Source organism: Leopardus geoffroyi, chromosome A3 (assembly GCF_018350155.1).
Source record: "Leopardus geoffroyi isolate Oge1 chromosome A3, O.geoffroyi_Oge1_pat1.0, whole genome shotgun sequence".
NCBI classification, from domain to species: Eukaryota; Metazoa; Chordata; class Mammalia; order Carnivora; family Felidae; genus Leopardus; species Leopardus geoffroyi.
In genome coordinates this window covers 94,229,499-94,250,253 of record NC_059336.1, presented here as the reverse complement: position 1 = coordinate 94,250,253, position 20,755 = coordinate 94,229,499, and the positions used below count along the sequence as shown (strand labels likewise).

Sequence of the window (20,755 nt, the reverse complement as noted above, 5' to 3'; positions counted from 1 at the left end):
TGTAGTATCTCAGAAGAGACATTAGAGTTTGAGAGTTTATGTCTATAATCAATTCTAGAAAATTCTCAGCAATTGTGTCTTTAAAGGTTGCCTATCCCATTCCTTGACACTTTTCACTTATTTTTTCTCAGTGCCTATATTTTTGCTTTCTGTAAGTATTATCTGTTTTTTTTTTTTCCTTCAAATTTTCCCATTATTTTTTCCTAAGCATGTAGTTCTTTTTTAAAGGGTATCAATTAGGGGTGCCTGGGTGGCTCAGTCAGTTAAGCGTCTGACTTCAGCTCAGGTCATATGATCTCACAGTCTGTGGGTTCTAGCCCCACGTTGAGCTCTGTGCTGACAGCCTGGAGCCTGCTTCAGATTCTGTGCCTTCCTCTCTCTCTGCTCCTCCCCAACTCATGCTCTGTCTCTCAGAAATAAATAAATGTTAAAAAAATGATTTTTAACAAAGGGTATCAATTACCTTTTGAAGTTCTTTTATACATTTTCACATTCATATCTTTTGCTCTTTATGCTCTATTACTCGAAGACCTCAGCACTCTGATCCTGCACTGCTTTATGCCTGTGTCTTCATCACAGCAGATTATTTCCCCATATCTTTCATGATCTCATGCTGTGAAGTCATGGTTTGGAGGGTGGCAGGAGACAAGCACCCCTTAGGACTGAATTCATAAAGTAGATCTACTAAGGGATTAAGGTTTACTTCCTAAAAAGCACTCTGGTGATATTACCTACCTAGAACTAATCATTGTGTTAATTTCTCATGTTTAGGATTGTGAATCAACATGGGTATCATAAAATCATTCCTAAAACTGATGGTTGCATGAGCTGTGGGATTACATATTTTAGGAGAAATTTTCTTTTCCAATGAGACCAGACAGAGACAGACAAGCTTCCGTGTCATCACCCTGTGGTGGAGGAGGAATTTTTTTTCTATTTCCCCATTTCTCTCTGGGAACAATCAGCTTTGTTCAGTCATCACAGTTCCAACTGTCTACCCTCTCTCTACTCGTCACTAAGCCCAAAGCCCTCAGGTTACTAAGACATGCAATTCTCTTCACCCCTTCACTCCAGTTTGCAAGGCAGCCGCGGGTTGTTTCTATACTTATTCATGTGACTTTCAGTCACCTCTTCAAGTATTATTGCTATTTTTGTCTTGCCTGTAATTTCTTTCTTTGTTTTGACCTTAGCTATACTTTCAAACATTTTTATTATGTATTTTTCCAGCATTTTTTGCATGGGCTTAGTTCCCTATCGTGCTAGTTTTCATCTTGAGAATATACAGGACAGAACATCATACCTAGATCTAGCATGGAGTATCTTTAACCATGCAACTTCAGATTTTACAAGTAAATAATATTTTAGAGAGATAGAAAGATGTAATGAATTCACTATTCTTTTAATATAGGAAAATATATTAATTGAGTGCCTTTATTTTCTTTCTACACACCTAACTCAGCTCAGTGTAACCAACATCTGAAACAGCCTCTTCTCCTTTAGAAGGAGTGGGCATAATTTATGTCAAAGCCCAACAAATATCCTTCTGTGCAGGTGAGACTCTAGTTACAGCTTGGCTAACAACAGATGGCATTATTTTAACACAGAGAAATGCTGAGTGAGACACTGATTCTCTCTCAAGAGTAGTGACAGCCTGAGATTCTTGGCTTAAATGAGACCCTGATGATTGGAATTCATAAACCTGGACAGGAGAGAGACTCATCTACTGCCAAGTGCATAAAACACCTTTAATTACAGTCACATTGCTGAAGGTTAAATAAGCCCCATGTAAGTAAAAATAAAAAGAGAAAAATAAATATTTATAAAAATCTATTTAATTATCACCATCTTTTGCCTCAATAGTATGAAAATTCTGGGGTAAAAAATACAGAAATAAATAATAAAGAACACATTGAAGCTGAGAAAAAAAATCAAAGCAGGTTTTAAGCACATTTATTTATCTCAGTTAGTGCTATGGCTCTACCTGTAAAACGTGCCCAGAATCTGGCTCTGTCTTAATTCTCATTTCCTTGATCTGATCTGATCTAAGACATGGTCATTTCTTACTAGTACCATTGCAATAACCTCCCACTGGTCTCCTAGCAAGCCCCATTCTCTAGTCTATTTTCAACATACAATCTTTTTTCATTTTATTTTTAATTTTCAAATGTACAAAGAAGAATATAAAAATAATCACCATGTATCCATCATCAGCCCTCAACAATTCACATTTTGGCAATTTTGTTTCATCTACACCATCTTTCCTTCCTCCACTTCCCAGTCCCTAGCAATTCTTTGAAACCTGGAGTCAGATCAAGTAACATGTCTTCTAACAACTTTCCAAAGGATTCCAAACTCACAGAAATGGGAGAGAAGCCCTGGCCCTGCCTGGGCTCACATTCCTTCTCCATAACCTTCCATCACCAGCACCATCTCTCTACTCTCTTCCTTCCTCAGAGGCCACCTGCCCCCTCCTGGTGGCTGGAACACTGAGGCCTGCTCCCACCTTAGAAATCTTCATTTGTTGCCCACTCTGCTTAAAACTCTCTCTCCTCTCCCACCTCCCTCCCCCTCTGCAAACAGAGTTTTTGAGACAATGTAACTTGTAAGTGAGACATTTTCTAGGTATTCCATTTAAAATGATAATCCACCCTAAACCACCCACCAGCACACCTTACCTTGTCTTGTCTGCTTTATTCTTCACCATAGCACTACTTTGTTTACTAATGTAGCTTCTATATGCAGATATATATCTAGCCTTGTATGTAAGTGGTACTTCATAAATATTTTTTGAATATTAACATTGACTACATATATCAAAGTCTTGAGTGAATTTGAAATGCTAAGCATGTTTTAATCAATGACATAACATGCTATTTTTATATTTTTAAAAAATAGTTTAAATGTGCAGCTGTGTTATAGCCTAAGAGACTATGTTACAGCCTAAGTGAAACCTTCTCTGTTCCTGTCAGCCATGCTAGTGATGGCATTAGATTCCCTGAGAGAAACCAACTTCTTAGGAGTGTGGTATTTTGTTCCAATTAAGAGTGCCAAAGTCTGTGCTAGGAGGGAAGCATGATATGATGGTAAATATTTAACAACCAGCTCTCTGAGGGAGAATAAACAGCATGATTTAAAAAAGTTAATTTCAAAGGCATATACACATACTACCACCATAGCCAATTCAAGCTACCAATGTGAAACCCCAGAATATGGATTTGGGAAGAGATGTCCTGCAGCATACCATTTTAGAACATTTCTACCACATACATGTGATAGATTGAAGAAACCTCAAGGATCTAGATGAGGTATCAGCAAGTGATGGGCTGTGGTCCAAATATGGCTTGTCATTTATTTTTGTAAATAAAGTTTTATTGAACACTGCCAAAGCCATTCATTCATGTATTGCCTATGTGAAAGCTTTCATGCTACAAAGACAGAATTGAGTAGTTGTGATGCAGACTGTATAGCCTACAAAGCTCAAAATATTTTCTATCTGGCCCTCTACTGAAAACATTTACCACCACTGGCCTAGACTATAGTAGAATACAGTAAAGTAATTAAGCATTGGTGGGTTTGTTTATTTGTTTTTAATATATTTTGTTTACTTCTAAGTTTATACATTTTAATAATGGCTGTGTTTATCTCACAAAATTCCTAAACATTTAATAACTGGCTCTCACAAGTCAATACTAGCCAGAGTCAACACACAACTGGGGAGCAGGACTTCTTTTTATTCTTTCTTTATTGTTTTTATTATTATTTTTTGGAGGGGCAGAGAGGGAGGGAGAGAATCTTAAACAGATTAAGCCCCAATATGGGGCTTAATGTCACTACCATGAGATCATGACCTGAGCTGAAATCAAGAGTCAGATGCTTAATGTTAATGACCAACCCAACCCAGCACCCCAAGGAGAACTTCTTAAACCCATTTTCTTTAACTAGTCCTATCAGCTAACCCAATAACATTTTGATAAGCTTAGTACAATTATATAAAATAAGTTTGCTTAGAATATACATGTTAATCCTACTAGGGGATTTAGCAATGAAAAAGAAAGACAGAAGCTAAAAAGGTGTCATTTAAATGGAGAATGACTGATGAGAGGAAGGAGACACATGAAAATGTGGGAACAGAGTAGTTTAATCAGAAGTAATGGCAGATGCAGAGGGCCTGAGATTGAATCCAATTAAATGTGTTCAAATGAGAGAAGGAAAGCCATAATGACTCAAGTATGGTACCGGATAAGTGGATGACAAAAGAGATGAAGTCTGAAGGGTAAATGGGTACTTTGTACGCAATGAGTTTTAAAATTTTGCTTAGTATAATCAACAGTGACTGAAAAGTTTTCAGCTGAACTACCACCTAATCCGATTTGAATCTTCTTGGCTGTGTGGAAAAGGAACAGTGCAGGGCAACAATGATGTTAAAGAGACTCCTTCAGAAGACTGTTGACCAGCTAAGGATGAGCTGGGGTAAAGCTGTTAAAGTAGAATAGGCAAGAAATGATCAAATTCAAGATATACTCAGGTACATTTTAAAAGTTAATTTAAAGTCTTTTGTTTCAGTTATTGCCCTATGAATTCACTAAATAGTCACATTATTGTAATTATCGAACACTTCCTAGTAGTATTCACTTCACCTCCAAACAGTTCACATGAGCATAGAGCAGACTCTAACCTACATGGTGGACATTAGGTCTTGTCATTGCTTTCCATTCATATAAGCCAAACCTCACCTGGCCCTGCTTACGTATTTGGCAAATTCTTCCCCACAGTACCCCTTCTCAGGCCAATTCCGGAAAAACCCCCACAATATGAATTGTTGTATGGAATACAAATATGTAACCAAGATTAAATTCCACAGGAAAATCCCCAGCTAGCCCTTTCGGCTACAGTGTGAGAACAGAGAAGGAAATGCTCCTTTTAGTTTTTATATTGCCATAATTGTAATGCAAATTGTTGGAGACAAATCTAATTTGTTGGAGCAAAGATCAGAGGGTGATTATGTACCATATATATACATATATGTATGTATATACATATATATATATATATTTTATTTCCCTTATAAAGAGGTCAGCTTGCCATTATTCTCGTCTTGTGGCCTCTTCTCAAGGAAATACAGAGGAGACAGAACTTCCTTTGTTACAGACTCTCAGTTATTTCTTGAATACTATGGTGCAAGCCCAGACATTCAATTTATAAAAATTTCCTAACCCCCACTGCTCAACCACAACAACTGAATTCCTTTATGTGGACAGTGAACACTTTACTCGGAGAGTTATGGGTGGAGTGAATTTTGGTGGTTATCCTCCAGGGCCTCATCTACTCTGTATCTTCTCTTGTGGGCCATTGTTGATCAACGATCTACACCACCCAGTATCATGACATAGTATTGATCAAGAGCCTAGTTAAGCATGGTTAAGTGTGAGAGACACCTAGGTTTGATTTGTAGCTCTGGTGCTTTCTAGCTGCATAACCTTGCTGTGCTGCCATTTCTTTATATCCCACTTCATGGTTTTCTTATATGTATAAAATGAAATAAAAGTCACATAGTACAAGATAAATAATACATATTTTTATATTTGCTCTTAGGTAAAAGATAGGGCAAAGTCAGAGATTTCATAGATCCAATATAGAAAATATGGTCAGGTTAATTATCTTCACAAAAGTAAGGGATATAAATAATTCTGAGATAAAAGGAAAAAGCTAAAATGACAATATTAGGGGAGTGGGAAGGAGTTCAGTGTTCCTGTAATAATGTCTCCTGGCTGTCATTGTAGTTCCACTCTAAAATTATCTTCTCCAGGCGCACCTGGGTGGCTCAGTCGGTTGTGGGTCCCACTTTGGCTCAGGTCATGATCTCGCGGCTCGTGAGTTCGAGCCCCGCGTCAGGCTCTGTGCTGACAGCTCAGAGCCTGGAGTCTGCTTCTGCTTCGGTGTCTCCCTCTCTCTCTGCCCCTAACCCACTCACATTCTGTCTCTGTCTCTCTCAAAAGTAAATAAACATTAAAAAAAATAAAATAAAATTATCCTTTCCAGTTGTTTTCAACAAAATCCCACCAAGGGAAATTCCCTATGGCTTTACTCAGCAGTGAAGATACTGGGTTCTTCCAGTCCTGTTCTAAGAAAGTAGCTACTCAACCACATGTGGCAACTGGGCACTTGAAATATGGCTACTGCAACCGCAAGTCTTAACATTAAAAAAAAAAAGTTCTATTGAAGTTTGATTGATATACAAAGAATTACACATACTTACTGTGTACAATAATTGATGAGTTTGGACATATGCAAATGGAAGGTTTGAGTTTTAATTTTAATTACTTTGAATTATTTTACTTTATTATTTTTTAAAAAAATGTTTATTTTGAGAGAGGGGGTGCAAGTGGGGAAGGGGCAGAGAGAGAGAGAGAGAGAGAGACAGAGAGAGAGAGAGAGAGAGAGAGAGAGAGAGAATCCCAAGCAGGCTCCACGCTCAGCACCGAACCCAATGTGGTGTTCAAGGTTCAATCTCAGGACCATGAGATTAGGATGAGAACCAAAGTCAAGAGTTGGAGGCTCAACCGACTGTAACATCCAGGTAGCCCTTACTTTCAATTATTTTAAAAATAAATTCAAAAACTGATATTCACTTCAGTAATTGGGAAACTTTAAGCTGGGAACAACTTGGTTATGTCAATCTGCTCCAATTGTAAATGTATGAAATCTAAATGTAGATCCTTTTTAGGAAGCTATCTGTACTACTTTTCATTCTTTTTCTTTTTGCTCCCCTGACTAGATAATGTCAAAGGATCTATGAGGTCACTAATTTTTTCTTCTGATCTAAAAATAGTCAAACTCATAGAAAAAGAGAGTACAATGGTGATTGCCAGGGGCTGAGCGGAGGAAGAAATGGGAAATTGCTGTTCAATGGGTGGAAAGTTTCAGTTATGTAAGATGAACAAGTTCAGAGAACTGCTGTACAACATTATGCCTATAGTTAACAACACTGTGTTTAAAACTTTATAAATAGGGGAGATCTTATATTAAGCACTCTTGCCTCAAAAAACAAACTACATGTGGATCAAGTATTTCAGTAAAAACTTAGTGTTTAAATTGAAGTGCTAAGTGTAAAATACATCACATTTTTAAGATTCAGTACAACAATTAATGTAACACTGCTTGATGGTATTTTAATTTTAAATGTTTATTTTTGAGAGAGAGACAGAGAGAGCATGAGCAGGGGAGGGGCAAAGAGAGAGGAAACAGAGGATCCTGAGCAGCTCTGTGCTGACAGCAGAGAGCTCAATGTGGGGCTTGAACTCATGAACTGTGAGATCATGACCTGAGCCAAAGTCGGATGCCTAACCGACTGAGCCACCCAGGCACCCTGAGGGTAGTTTTTAATGTATTATTTATGGAAATAATCATAGTTTGAATACTTTAATATAAATCAAATATATTTGTAAAATTAATTTCAACTGCTTGTTTTTACTTTTTTCAATGTAGCTATTAGAAAATTTAGCATTACATTGTGGCTTACATTACATTTCTGTATATACATACATATATATATATATATATATATATATATATATATATATATATTCTCTATTTTCCATGTGATAACACTGCTCAGCTCTTCCTAAGAAGATAATAGGGGATTTTTTATTCCATGTGCTTTAACGGGATGGACTTTTATGCCTTTTGGAATTGAAATATGAAAGCAAATCTAGTTTAAGCTGGAATCGGAATATATTCTATACATGTTTTGTCGAATTAAACTATCTCTAAATCTGAAGAAAGGTGGAAATTACTCCATTCATACTCTGATCTAAAAAAGAAATCTGCGGCAATGCCAACAATATTCACTTTACCTTTGCTGGAACAAGCACATCAAGAGGAAAACGACCATCTCCAAAGGCAGCTCATTCTATTTTATATGTGTTAATTCTTAGAAATGTCTTATTTATAACAAAATATTTAATTTTTAGTTATTGCTCCTTAGTCTGGAAAAATTAGGAATTGATTTAATTCCTATTTCATGTAGCACCCCTTTCATATAGCTATCATCCATCTGTCTCGAAGGCAAGTAATGATATTACAGCACCCTTACAAGCAGCAGCCCATTCCATCCTCAAGCATGGTGCCTTTTCCCCAAAGCTTATGTGGGCAGTCTGATCCTTTTTCATTGTAAAACTCATTTTGCAAAGCTCTCATTATTTGGAAAATCTCATTTCTAGAATTTGATGTCTCATCTTTTTCTTCCCCCCATTAGTAAATAAGAACCTTCCTAACCATAAACTATTTTATGGCTTTTTTCCAAAATGGTTCATTCTCATAATCACTGCTGTATTTTACCTCTGAGCTGTATTGGTGATTTTTCTGTCAAGTCTTGTGGTCTTTAGCATGATTCCTATGATCCTTTTTATCTATTTTCCATTGATATTCCCCAAAATGTCCTTAGGCACGTTTGCATTATTTTGGTATATTATTTTTCTTATTTTTTTCCTTAATATGTGTTCTTTTTCTTTCTTTCTTCTTTCTTTCTAACTTCCTTGGTATTCATGTTTGGTGCTCTAAAAGTTTGCCAGTACTCCATAATCATTATGGAAAACAGTAAAATACAACCAATAAAAGGAAACAAAGAAAAAGTATCAATAAGTCTGTAATACGGATAAAGTCATTTTTAATATTTTAGATAATATCTAGTAAATTCTTATCTGTAGATACAATTTAATGTACATTTTAATAAATTCTAAATGAGATTTTGCTATCCCTATAATTTAGTACCAGTTTTATTTACTAATCAGACACACTACACAACTGTAAAAACTGTTAAATGTACACTTGCAGTATTATGTACTGATTACATGACACAATGTTTTAATCTGTTCAAAATTTAGGTGGCATTTTTTCTTGTTTATAAGCAACACTGTGAGAAACATTAATTTTAACATATTTTGCACAGTTTAAAACACCTGCCTTGGGGCGCCTGGGTGGCTCAGTTGGTTAAGCATTTGACTTTGGCTCAGGTCATGATCTTGTGGTTCGTGGGTTCTAGCCCCGCATCCGGCTCTGTGCTGACAGCTCAGAGCCTGAAGCCTGTTTCGGATTCTGTGTCTCCCTCTCTTTCTCTGCCCTTTTCCGCTTGTGCTCTCAAAAATAAATAAACATTGAAAAAAAAAATTAAAAACAAAACAGCCTTTAGGATGATTCCTCAAACATAAAATTGATGAGTAAGAGATTTGGGAATTCTTTAGTCTTTTAATATTCACTGTTAAAATTCTCTCTAGTAAGGTTATATCAATTTCTAATCCAACCTGTTTGGTGTTGAGGCACTAAGAACACATCATATCATTCTTCTACAGCTTTACAAATCTGATAGACAATAATGTTAGTTTGATATTGTTGTAACTAATACCATCAAACATTTTTGTTCAAATATTTGTTGGCCATGTAAAAAGGCTGTTTTGGATTTGTTTTATGACTGCACATTTTCATTTGGGTGTTTTCTAAATAGATTTGATTGAATCTTTTATTGTAAATATTTTTATCAGTGGTGATTTGAGTCCATAAGCCATTTGTTACTTTAATATTTTGTTATTGTTAAATTTTCACAATTTTACATGGTCGAATCTTCTCTTTTTTTCAATTCTAATGTTTTTAAAACTTTAATGAGGTAGTTGGTGAACAATGAGGATAAAGAGTGCCATTTAATAAAATGCCACAAAAATCCATACAATGGGCATATTTTATTATACAAGTAATCATCTTATTCTTGATACCTTCACTTTAAAGTAGAAGGTGGAAGGATGTTAAGCAAATATTATAACCATCTTTTTTATCTTCTCGCATGCATTTATTAAAATTAAAGTTGTGGCCTAATTAATGTTTAACTATTAAAAAATAATTTTGTTCATTTCTGTTCTTATCAAATCCATAATACAGTTTTGGGTAAGCTATTATAGGTTAAATGCCCATTATTCAGATGAATCTGTATTAGCTAGGCATGAACATCTATAGGCATTGATGTTTAGAGACTGTTGGAGGTAATATATTTTTGCTATAATTACAGAAGCCAAATATCTTTGGTTATACATAAATGTGTTCTTGAAGGCCACGTGTAATAGATGAAATACCAATGAAATGTAGAACTTATAATTTCTTCTCTGGATCATAACCTTGTTTTGCAATGCAAAAGAAATGGATACCACTGTAAAAATATAAGTTTGACCACCTACAACTAAATGGCCCCTGTTTAATGTTTTATAATCTAAAATGCAATTGTGAAAGTTGAAATACTTAAAACAGGCAAAGGTCAATGTTCTTGCAAATTTTATTTTAAAACTTGCAACTAGTCTTGCACATAATGCAATTAACTTCTATCATTGACTAAAATCTCACAAAGAGAACCAATAACCTCTTGTTATTTGTCCTGTTATTCAATATTCCTATTTTTATTACTTTCATTAAAGTCTTCTTGTTTCTTATCTTTATTATTGGAAGAACCATTGAATGAAAGTGAGAACCAGTGAGATGCTCAGATATTGTGTGAGATCTAAAAAAGAGTGGTTTACAGAATCTACAGTAAAAGACTTGTATTAATAATGATGAATTTCGCTTCCCTTTTGCAGCCATTGCTGGAGCTGTAGCGGCCAACATGAAGTTCAATCTGTTTGTGACCTCTGACTGGAGCAAGAACCGTAAAAGGCATTTCAGTGCACCTTCCCACATTCGCAGGAAGATTATGTCTTACCCTCTTTCCAAAGAGCTGCGACAGAAGTACAACATTCGATCCATGCCCATCCAGAAGGACGATGAAGTACAGGTTGTGTGAGGACACTACAAAGATCAGCAAATTGGCAAAGTAGTCCAGGTTTACAGGAGGAAATACGTCATCTACATTGAATGACTACAGCGAGAGAAGGCCAATGGCACAACCGTACACGTGGGCATCCACACCAGCAAGGTGATTATCACTAGACTAAAACTGGGCAAAGACCGCAAAAAGATCCTTGAATGCAAAGCCAAATCTCGCCAAGTAGGAAAGGAAAAGGGCAAATATAAGGAAGAAACAATTGAGAAGATGCAGGAATAAAGTATCTTCTATATGACATTAAATGAAAACTGTTACAATGATAAAAAAAATGTTGAATTTCATAGAAATGTAATAAAAAGTAAGCACGAGAAAGACCCCCAAGATCTAAGATTTTGGTCTCTGTTCTGAGTCCAGAATTGGTCATAACTTTCATGAAAACAATCTTTTAAAAGTACAAATTTGGGGTGCCTGGGCGGCTCAGTCAGTTAACCTTCCGACTCTTGATCTCAGCTCAGGTCAGGATCTTGTGGGTTCGTGAGGTTGAGCCCACTTTGGGCTCTGTTGTCAGCGCTTGGGATTCTCTCTCTCTCCCTTTCTTTGTGCCCCTCCCTTGCTTGTGCACACTCTCTCAAAATTAATAAAGTTTAAAACAATAAAAAAAAATTATATACATTACACCTCCCCCTCCAATTAAGCCCAACAATTGTTTTCCATCTCCTCTAGAACAGTATCGAAACTCCTTACCTTTACACATAAGAACATCCCTCATTTATTCATCTCCTCAATCTTATTCATCAGCACTTTCAAGTTATACTTTTTTTCCTTCCAGTTCCATCAGAATTATGTACAACTCTCTAATTGTAATACACATGTTAATCCCAACATTTCCCCCCATTTCTAATCTTAAAAACTCATCTGTGTGACCATGCTTTAGAGGGTCCTCATCTCTAAAACACTCCCTGATATCCTCAGGCCCTAGCAGAGTTAATCATAGTTTTTTTTCCACTTCCTGCTGCCACTTTCTACCCTCACCCCTCTAATTCCACTGTACTTATCATTCTTTGGTTATAGTTGTCTCTCATAACACACTGTGAACTCTTTGAGAGCAGGAACTGTGACATATTAATCTTTGTATTTACAACACTTAACACAGTGCCTGGCATATAGGAAGCATCTAATAAATATTTGTTGGATAAATAAAAAATAAATGAATGAATAAATGAATGAGAAAGTAACTGCTCTTAAAGACCTTGGGAAAATAAAATGACTTTTGAAGTAATCCAAGTTATATGAATAGCACACACAATTTGGTCTTCAATGTTCCTTTGCCACAAAATTTGATTTAATGTCAAGAGAGGAAAGTAGCTATGGTGGCTTATTTCATTGACTAAGCATTTTTGGGGCCAAAAGAAAGCAGATGTGACCATTTAGGAGGGTATTTATCTTACAAAGGGCATTAGGACTGTAGAGAAAAGGCTATGAAATCACTCTTTTCAAAGAACACAGAAGTGAATTGACGAGGGGTTTAGTAAGTGGCAATTTTGTAGCTGGCTGTGTTCCTCCAATTTGTCATTGTCACTGGAGAAGTTGCCAAACCACAGCTCTATCCCAGGATGAAATTAAATATAATTTGGTTAACTGAAAATAGTCAATATTCACAAATGCATAGAGACACTTATAGCTATACCCCAAGTTAAAATGCCAGGTTGATTGCATTCCAATCATAAATTAACAAGTGTTATTATTAGCTGTTCCAGTAAAATAGAATTTATACCACCATACATATTAGACACTTTCTAAAGATAAGAAAGTAGTCCTTTTTTTTTGTTTTGTTTTTTTTTACTTTTACTCTGACACTATCATCAACAACAACAAAAACAAAATTAGGGAAGAATATACACAAAAATTTAAAATATTGATTTTATGTGAAGAATTATTATTAATATAGAAATAAAGGGACATGGCTGAAGAATAAAGGGCTTCTGCATCTGTTCTCTCTCCTTTCTCATTCCAAACTAGTATCCTAACTAGTGTTCCTAACTAGATTCAGTGAAGAACTATAATGTACTGAATGCCATATCCTTGGTTTATTGAATTGTCCTCTTTTTTTCTTGGCTAAAAGCTTTTGTGGTGGAGCTAAAGCCCCAGCAAACTGCATTTTTCTCCTCATGAATAAGTTCAGGTAAAAGGATGCTGCATTTTCTGGGACTCCTTTCTGCTTCTTTGCCAGGAAAGGTGAGGAATAAAAATTCTTCCTATCTACATGAAAAATTGCAATGGGGGAAGATAATTTACTGAAATATTAGTGTGTATGTATTTTTTTTTTCTCTTACAGTTCTCTTCCCTTCCTGTCAAGAAGATAGACGGACACTTTTGTCATCCTTCCTGTAGAATTGGGTGGGTCTGACAAGGCTCAGGCATCATGCTTATGGAGGGAAGGAACCAGACAGAAATAGAAATGTAATAGCTGGATATTTCAGAGACCAGGTGGGAACTGAGGTCTTCAAATTCTGTGAGCAAAGAGGTCTATATGCCAAGCCCAGGACTCTGGTGAGGAGGCACAACCTTGAAAATGCAAGGAAATCTGTTGATAACACCCGGGGACAGGATCATAATTTTGTCTTCAAATTTATTATGGAGGTGGCACTACTTTTCAAACAAGGAAGGTCTCTTCAATGATGCCATCTTAGAAAAGGAAGGTATGTGTAGCAATTGTGGTAGGTTAGGGACATATATATATGTCCTTCCTGAAGGATGAAGTACCACTTTACAAGTTACTGAGGGTAGACAACCCATTGCTCTAATGGGATGAAGTGCTAGTGTCAGATTTACTTGATTTGAGTAAAATACAGTAATGCCACATTTCTGTGTCACCACCAAGTTTGTAGAAATGAGATTCATTCCTGAAAAATCAATTAAATAGGACTACTCATTTATAAAATGAAGGGATACTGGATACTAGGAGAACATATGCTTGAGATAGGGAGTGATGGGAAGTTTGAAATGTGGGGAGTGGGCAAGAGAAAGTTAAATCCTCACATTGGTGTTGATGAAGATGGCAGGGTGCAAGAAAACTTTGACTCAGGGCATTTTCCTTCTCCTACATCATACTTTCCTTTTTTCTTTCCAAAACTTTGTAGCTTTTCTGTGATTTTGTTCCCTCTTGGATTCTCAGATACACAGCATTTCCTTCCAACACAGTACCCAATGTCAGACCAAATGACTTTGTAAATAATTTAGAAATATGTCAGGATGATACCTGAGGAACTGCACCCAGACATTCTGTTGTAGAACTGTCCTTAGGAGGCACATTGCCCTCTTACCTAACCTAGGACTTTGGAATATTGCTGGGCACAAGTTCTCCTCTGTGCAAGGACTGATATGTATAAATGTATAAACACGTTCAAGTAGATTACAAAAACACAAATGTGCACGTGTCTGTGAGTTGCTATCCATTGAGAAACCATAACACATACAAATTAATAAATAGTAACTATGTTGACATTAGTATTCTTATATTTGTTAATTTAAACTGTTTTTTCAATAGTTTTTTTTTTTAACGTTTATTTATTTTTGAGACAGAGAGAGACAGAGCACGAATGGGGGAGGGTCAGAGAGAGGGAGACACAGAATCTGAAACAGGCTCCAGGCTCCGAGCTGTCAGCACAGAGCCCGACGTGGGGCTCGAACTCACGGACCGGGAGATCGTGACCTGAGCCGAAGTCGGCCGCTTAACCGACTGAGCCACCCAGGCGCCCCTAAACTGTTTTTTTTAAACAATTCCTAACACATTGAAGTTCTATTAAAAAAATCAGAATTTTAGGACAAAAATGTAGCCTCTCAAGAGCTACAGACTTTGACAAAACCAAATTATTTATCTATGTCTAGTTTATCTGGCTGTGTCCATTTGGATCACCAGAACCTCAGGACAAAAACAGTCAGACAGGAATTTTTTTGTTTGTGAATCAATATTTCCTGAATGCTTCAAGAGTGGCTTTTTTATTTTATAGACTGACAAAACTATATAGTGAGCATAACTAAGTGTGTTTTTGGTAGACTTAATTTTATTCAACATGTACGTGTACATAACTTACTATGTTCTAGGTGTTGAACTCTGTGCTGGGGCTTCAGTGGTTAAAGTCACAGATCCTTCTGGCATGGAGTTGCAAGTTTAACAAGAACTATAAATATAACTATCATCATAAATTTAATCATAATTATAAATATATGGCAATTATAACTGTGACTGTAATTATGACTATAAATATACCTACAATTATAGCATTTACTATTTAAAATTATTTATAACTACTAATAAAGGATCCACAGAAAATTTGGTGTGTGTTATCCCTCACCAAGAATTAGATATAACCCTTAATAATCGGATAAGGAATTCTAGTTAGGGGGTATTCTGTTTGGAAAAAGTGTTTTTCTCCCAAAGATGGGGACTCCTCTTGTACATTCTTCATCTCCTGTCCCATGTGTCTGTGCTGGAACATTGGCCTCTTGCTTCAGAGCACTTATTTCTAAACACAGATGACTTCTAGGCTCTGCTTGTTTAATTCCATGAGTAACATCATGAGCTACCATGTAATTATCTCAGAAAACAATATTTTATTTCTAGGGTCTCTGTGGAAAAACAATGTTCTTTTCATTGGGATCCATGCTACTTACTTGTGTGATGAGAAGGATATGATAAACCCCTTTGCATGAGAAAAACTATCTCCTGCTTAAAGTCAGGGCTGAAAACTGATTGTTTCCTTGAATAAGAGTAAGATCTCTCCCATGTAGCACTGATAAGTCATCCAGGAGTATCAACCTGGATGGTATTTTTAATAATGCCTTTATTCCAAGTATTACTGAAAGTATTACTTGACTTTGTTTTAGACTTTATGAACACAATTTGACGTGCTTATACCCTCTGATAAAGATGGCAGACTTCAGGTAAGTGAAACATTAGTTCATGTGGTTTGAAAGTCAAAGCTTGATTACCACAGTATGTATACTGGAATATTTATTTGCCTCCGAGATAAAAACATGAAATGAAAGGAGGGGCAGATATATGTAACAATTGCAAGTCCAGATTTGAGTGATTAAAGTTAAAATGAGAGAAAAAAAGATAATTGTAATAATGACTTATAGTTTATAAGATGTTTTTATATAACATCCTCTTTAAGGCAAAGAGCAAGAGAGTCTATGAAAAGTGGCAAGAGAAAGCATATAGGAACAGAAAAGAGATTGCGTTGGGCGGAGGTGGTCAAGGAAACACAGATAAGATTTAAGTTTAAAAGGAAGAACATATCAAGTAAAAGAGTAATGTGAACAAAACCTGAGGCAGGAAATCAAAACTGTGTATGGCAGAATGCATAGTACCGTTTACGTAGGGTTTTATAGAGTGTATAAATAATAGAATTCTGCTGTTAAAAGAGATAACTTGTAAAATATAAGCCAGAAATATTTACCTCAGATTATTTATAGCCATGAATGCCTGACTAAAGAATTCTGTTGCTACTCTCTTGGTTAATGGTTTTCAAACTTTTATTTTGTTATTCTTGCTCTTTTTTATAGTTTTAAAGCTTCTTTTGAAAGAAAGTTTATGCAGAATTATAAACTATGAGAGAAGAAGAAAGGGAGGAAGGAACAGAGGGAGGGAGGTGGGCGGAGAAGGAGAGAGAGAGAGAGAGAAGAGAGAGTCCTGCCTTCTTAGCCACTCCTCAAGGGGCCCTACCTCACACTGATGTAACTCTAGCCTCCACAGAACAGTTTGAAAATCACTATTCTGGATAATCAAAAAGCTTTAATTTGTGTGTGTGTGAAGAAAATTTACTGTAATTAATAAAATGGAAACATAGATTTTTCTAAGACCAGTAAAGAAAGCAGAAATTCCCATTGGACTTCAAAGCTTCCTTTTCCATGGGTTAATTGTACCTACTAATGGGTCAGTCACCAGAGAGCACCAGTTATCCAACAGCTGCCCTTTACAGCCACAGCAATGGCACACACTAACTCTGCCAATTTGATACTTAATTTTACTGAGGATGAGAGTATAATGCAAGAGAAATAAATACAAAGACTATTGAAAAATCTACATGTTTAGTCTTACAAGATGTGCTCTAATTTTCTTCAGGTTATTATTTATTACGAGGACCTCTTCCTTCCTGGCTCCCAGTCTTCCCACATCCAAAAAATGATGCCATCTGGACATCTATTTCCCTCAAGGCACCAAGAGCTCCAAGAGACAGTGAAAGCTCCAGAGAATCAGGAAGTACGTTGCTCTACTGTGTACTTACTTTCTCAGTTTCCATTTACATCTGATATCTGAGCACTTAGAATTAATTTCACAACTGCAGGACACCGCAGCATTTAACATTAGCTGTTCATAACTTCATCTCAGACTAAAAATCATCTCAGTATCATTCAACATGCCCCAAATTCATTCACACCAATGTACCTTTTTATCATATAGAGGTAAGCAGAAGACAAGGAAACAGTACTCCAGGAAAGATGCCAGAGTCCAGAGAAGTTAGAGCATTAACTGATGTTGTTGTAGCAGGAGTGGGAAGAAAAAGATAGGCAGGTTACATATCTGAGGAAGAATGGACATATCTAGTGACTGCTGAGACATGGGTAGAGAAGGTGAAAGAAGCAAACAGATGCTCAGACCACCAACCCTGAAGGCTGGAAGAAAGGGACGACAACTCTACAAATGAGATATTCAGAAGGGTGAAAAAGTTTGCGTGAAAGTGAGTTTAGTTTTAAATATGCTGATGACTTTGAGGTGTTGGTGAGAAGTCCACAGAGATTTGTCTTTCAAAAAATGAAAAATATGGGATTAGATTTCTTAAAATAAGGCTGGGCTGAAGATTAGTTCCCTGAGGACTTCATTTCAGAAAAGGCATTGAATGACCTCTATCTGGATCCTCTAAATAAGAACTCTATGACTCATGGTTTCAATCCATTTATATTGCCTAATTCATAATTTTTCATATCTACTTTCCTTACTAAAACATTCAAATCATAGCTTTGAACATAGAAAGAATGAGTTTTAATTTAGTTCTTGGAAAGAACAAGGTGCACTGACCATTGAAGTCTATCTAAAAAGAGCTATAAGAACTGAGAAATTGCATGCTTTGGAGATACTAGAGAAAATTGATTTTTTACTTGCTAACGTGAAGTGCACATTTTTGCTGAAAATACCCATAGCCTTAGCAGCAGAGTGGTAGCAAATGGTTTACTCAGACTTCTAGCACTTTAGCATTCATCAAACCTAGACAGCAAATTTTGGGGCATTTCCTAGATCCTTGGCAATGCACTTCCCTATTTTAACCAGGTGTTTCTACTTCTCTCTCATTTGTGGATTCATGATGCTTGACTCTTTAATATTAGATCTTGGAAATGATAGGGAACAAGTAGTCTCTGACATAGAAGGCTTTTATATTGGCATCCAGCTCCATTCATATCCTGGTACTTGTGATTTTTAGGTGTATTCTTGCCTGTACTTTGATGAAAATCTGAACACCGTAATCACTTATTTCTTGCTTGCTTATTGAATTACTGATTTCTGTAATAGCCTTTGAGATATTAGATTCTTACAATAGTAGCTCCTTGTGCTACATTCTTCACAATTTTGAGAAATGAAATTAAATAAAATTAGAGATTCTATTTTGGTTCTTCATACATCCATATGTACATTTTGGTTCTTCATACATCCATATGTGCATTCTGAACCCTTTACAGAGCCTTGAACAGGTTTCAGGTTCACACTGAGGAAGGCCTTGGAAATACCATGGATTTGCTCTGGAGCAGTATTTCTTAAATTTCTGCGATAAAGGGTCAGTTTTTATTTATTTTCCAATCTGTCACAGACTGAAACTTTTATATAATACCCTGTACACAAGACAAATCTACAGATCACATGCTTGAATGACATGGCAAAGTCAGGTTGCTATATATATTTCTAAAAATTGTTCTAAATTTCTAGTTATTCATTGTGAATCAGTAACAAACTTAAAAAAATAAAACATTAGTTATTTGTTTTTGTGGACAATCCCAGTCCATGAGCCAACATTTCAGTTGCACTGCATTTAGAATATATGCAAATGTATTAAAGTTCCATCAATCTTAGAAGTGTTTTAAGGGTAAAAGTAAAAAAAAAAAAAAAAAAAAAAAAAAAAAGTACACCCAAGATCCCTCAAAGCTGTATTTACCATATTATTAAATGTCATTGTTTAGCTATTCCTCTCTGTAACCTTAATCCCTAATATCTTTGAATAAAATAATAAACAATAATTATATCTTGCACTATTTACTGAATGCTTACTATACACCAGGGACCAAGATAAACAATTTAGAGATCTTATTGCATTTAATGTTCACATCAACCTTATGAGGTAAGTAATTTATAGATGAAGACTTGAGGTATAGCAAAGTTAATTATCTTTTCAAAGTCACACAACTTCACCACTACAGAGTAAAACCAGCCAAAGCATTTGCATCCCCCCAAATAAAAATTAATTAGATTACAACCTTGTCTATTCTCCAGCTCTGAGAATATACTCTGGGTATTGGGTTGGATTCACAGTTCCCAATTATCCTGTAAAAATTATTATAGACACAAATTCCAACCTGTAGGTCATTATACCATGGTCCTCTACATACTGATTATGGGTAATAAGCTGTAATTGACTCCAGAACCCAAGCAAATGCACAGAACTACAAAAGATGCGAGGGTCATTTGTGCACATATTATTCATGAACAACCATGGAGCAAGGAAGAAACCAAAATAAGATTAATCTCACTTAGATTTATATACTTTCCCTTAGGTTGACAGAGGCAGATTATGAAATATTTTATGGTAGTCTTGAAATTTGACCATATATCATCTCTCCAAAAATGTGCTGAATATGATTTCTCATTTTAATAGTTGATAAAGGGTGACACTCTTAATTTCATGAACTTCCCATTACAGGAAATATTCAATATAGTGTGAGTGGAGACTCTGTGTTTTGTTCTCCTTTACACATCTCTAATTATGAGACAAAACTCAGCAGTAGTTTGGACCCCTATAGCAAATAACAAAGTTTTATAGAGAAGTTAAATCCCTATGTTGTACACCCAAAACTAATGTAACATTGTATGTCAACTATACTCAAATAAAAACAAATAATAAAAAAAAAACACAAGGTTTTAACAGTATAATGGAAACCATGAAAACATTTCATCCCTCAAATTCTGTCAGGGAATCCTGGGGAGATATTCACAACTAACAAAAAACGTGCATATTTGCCAAGGTCGGTTATTATTCTGTCTGTATTTTATTAGACTCACAAAATCATATTTTAAACTAGTGGTGACACTAGTTGTCTAGTCTCCTGGAGACACTTTATAAAAACAAAGCATTTAAAAGCAGTAACGTGTCCAGGTAACTCTGTAAGTTACTTTTGTGTTTGTTTAGGTTTTCACAGGGCAACTTTAAACTTAAAATTCACCCAGCCAACTATGTGTATTTTAAATATTTTACAGGTAGGTGGCCTCCTGTATTTATAATAGTTGTTGGCAGACTTGCAGCTCACAATGGTGGGTGGTAGGTGCTATGCTGACATTTGCAATCATTCTCTGAGGTACTGGTTCAAGGACAAAGTGTATCATGAGGACATGCAGTCAGCAGCTGGTAGTCATGGAAAAAAGATTTTATCTTGTATTGTGTCACTTCCTTCTGGTGTGTGGGTGAATTGGAAGCTGATGATGAATATGCAGTGGCCACTAACTGTCATCTAAATCCAGGTGTCAGGACAAGGTATAAGAGTGGAGGCAGATATGCTGATGTGTGCAATTGCATGTGCATTCATTATTATGCTCATTAATAGAGACTCCTCCCTCTCCTCTGTCTTAGTGCCAAACCTCTCCTCATTCTTCTCCTCTGTGCCCATATTTTCTTTTTTAGTTTAGTATGCTTG

General features: G+C 36.0%; 1 pseudogene; it reads left to right on the top strand.

Moving 5' to 3' along the window:
• The first annotated feature begins 10,603 nt into the window (after window positions 1-10,603).
• LOC123579718 lies at window positions 10,604-11,105 on the top strand (annotated as a pseudogene).
• The last annotated feature ends 9,650 nt before the right edge of the window (window positions 11,106-20,755 follow it).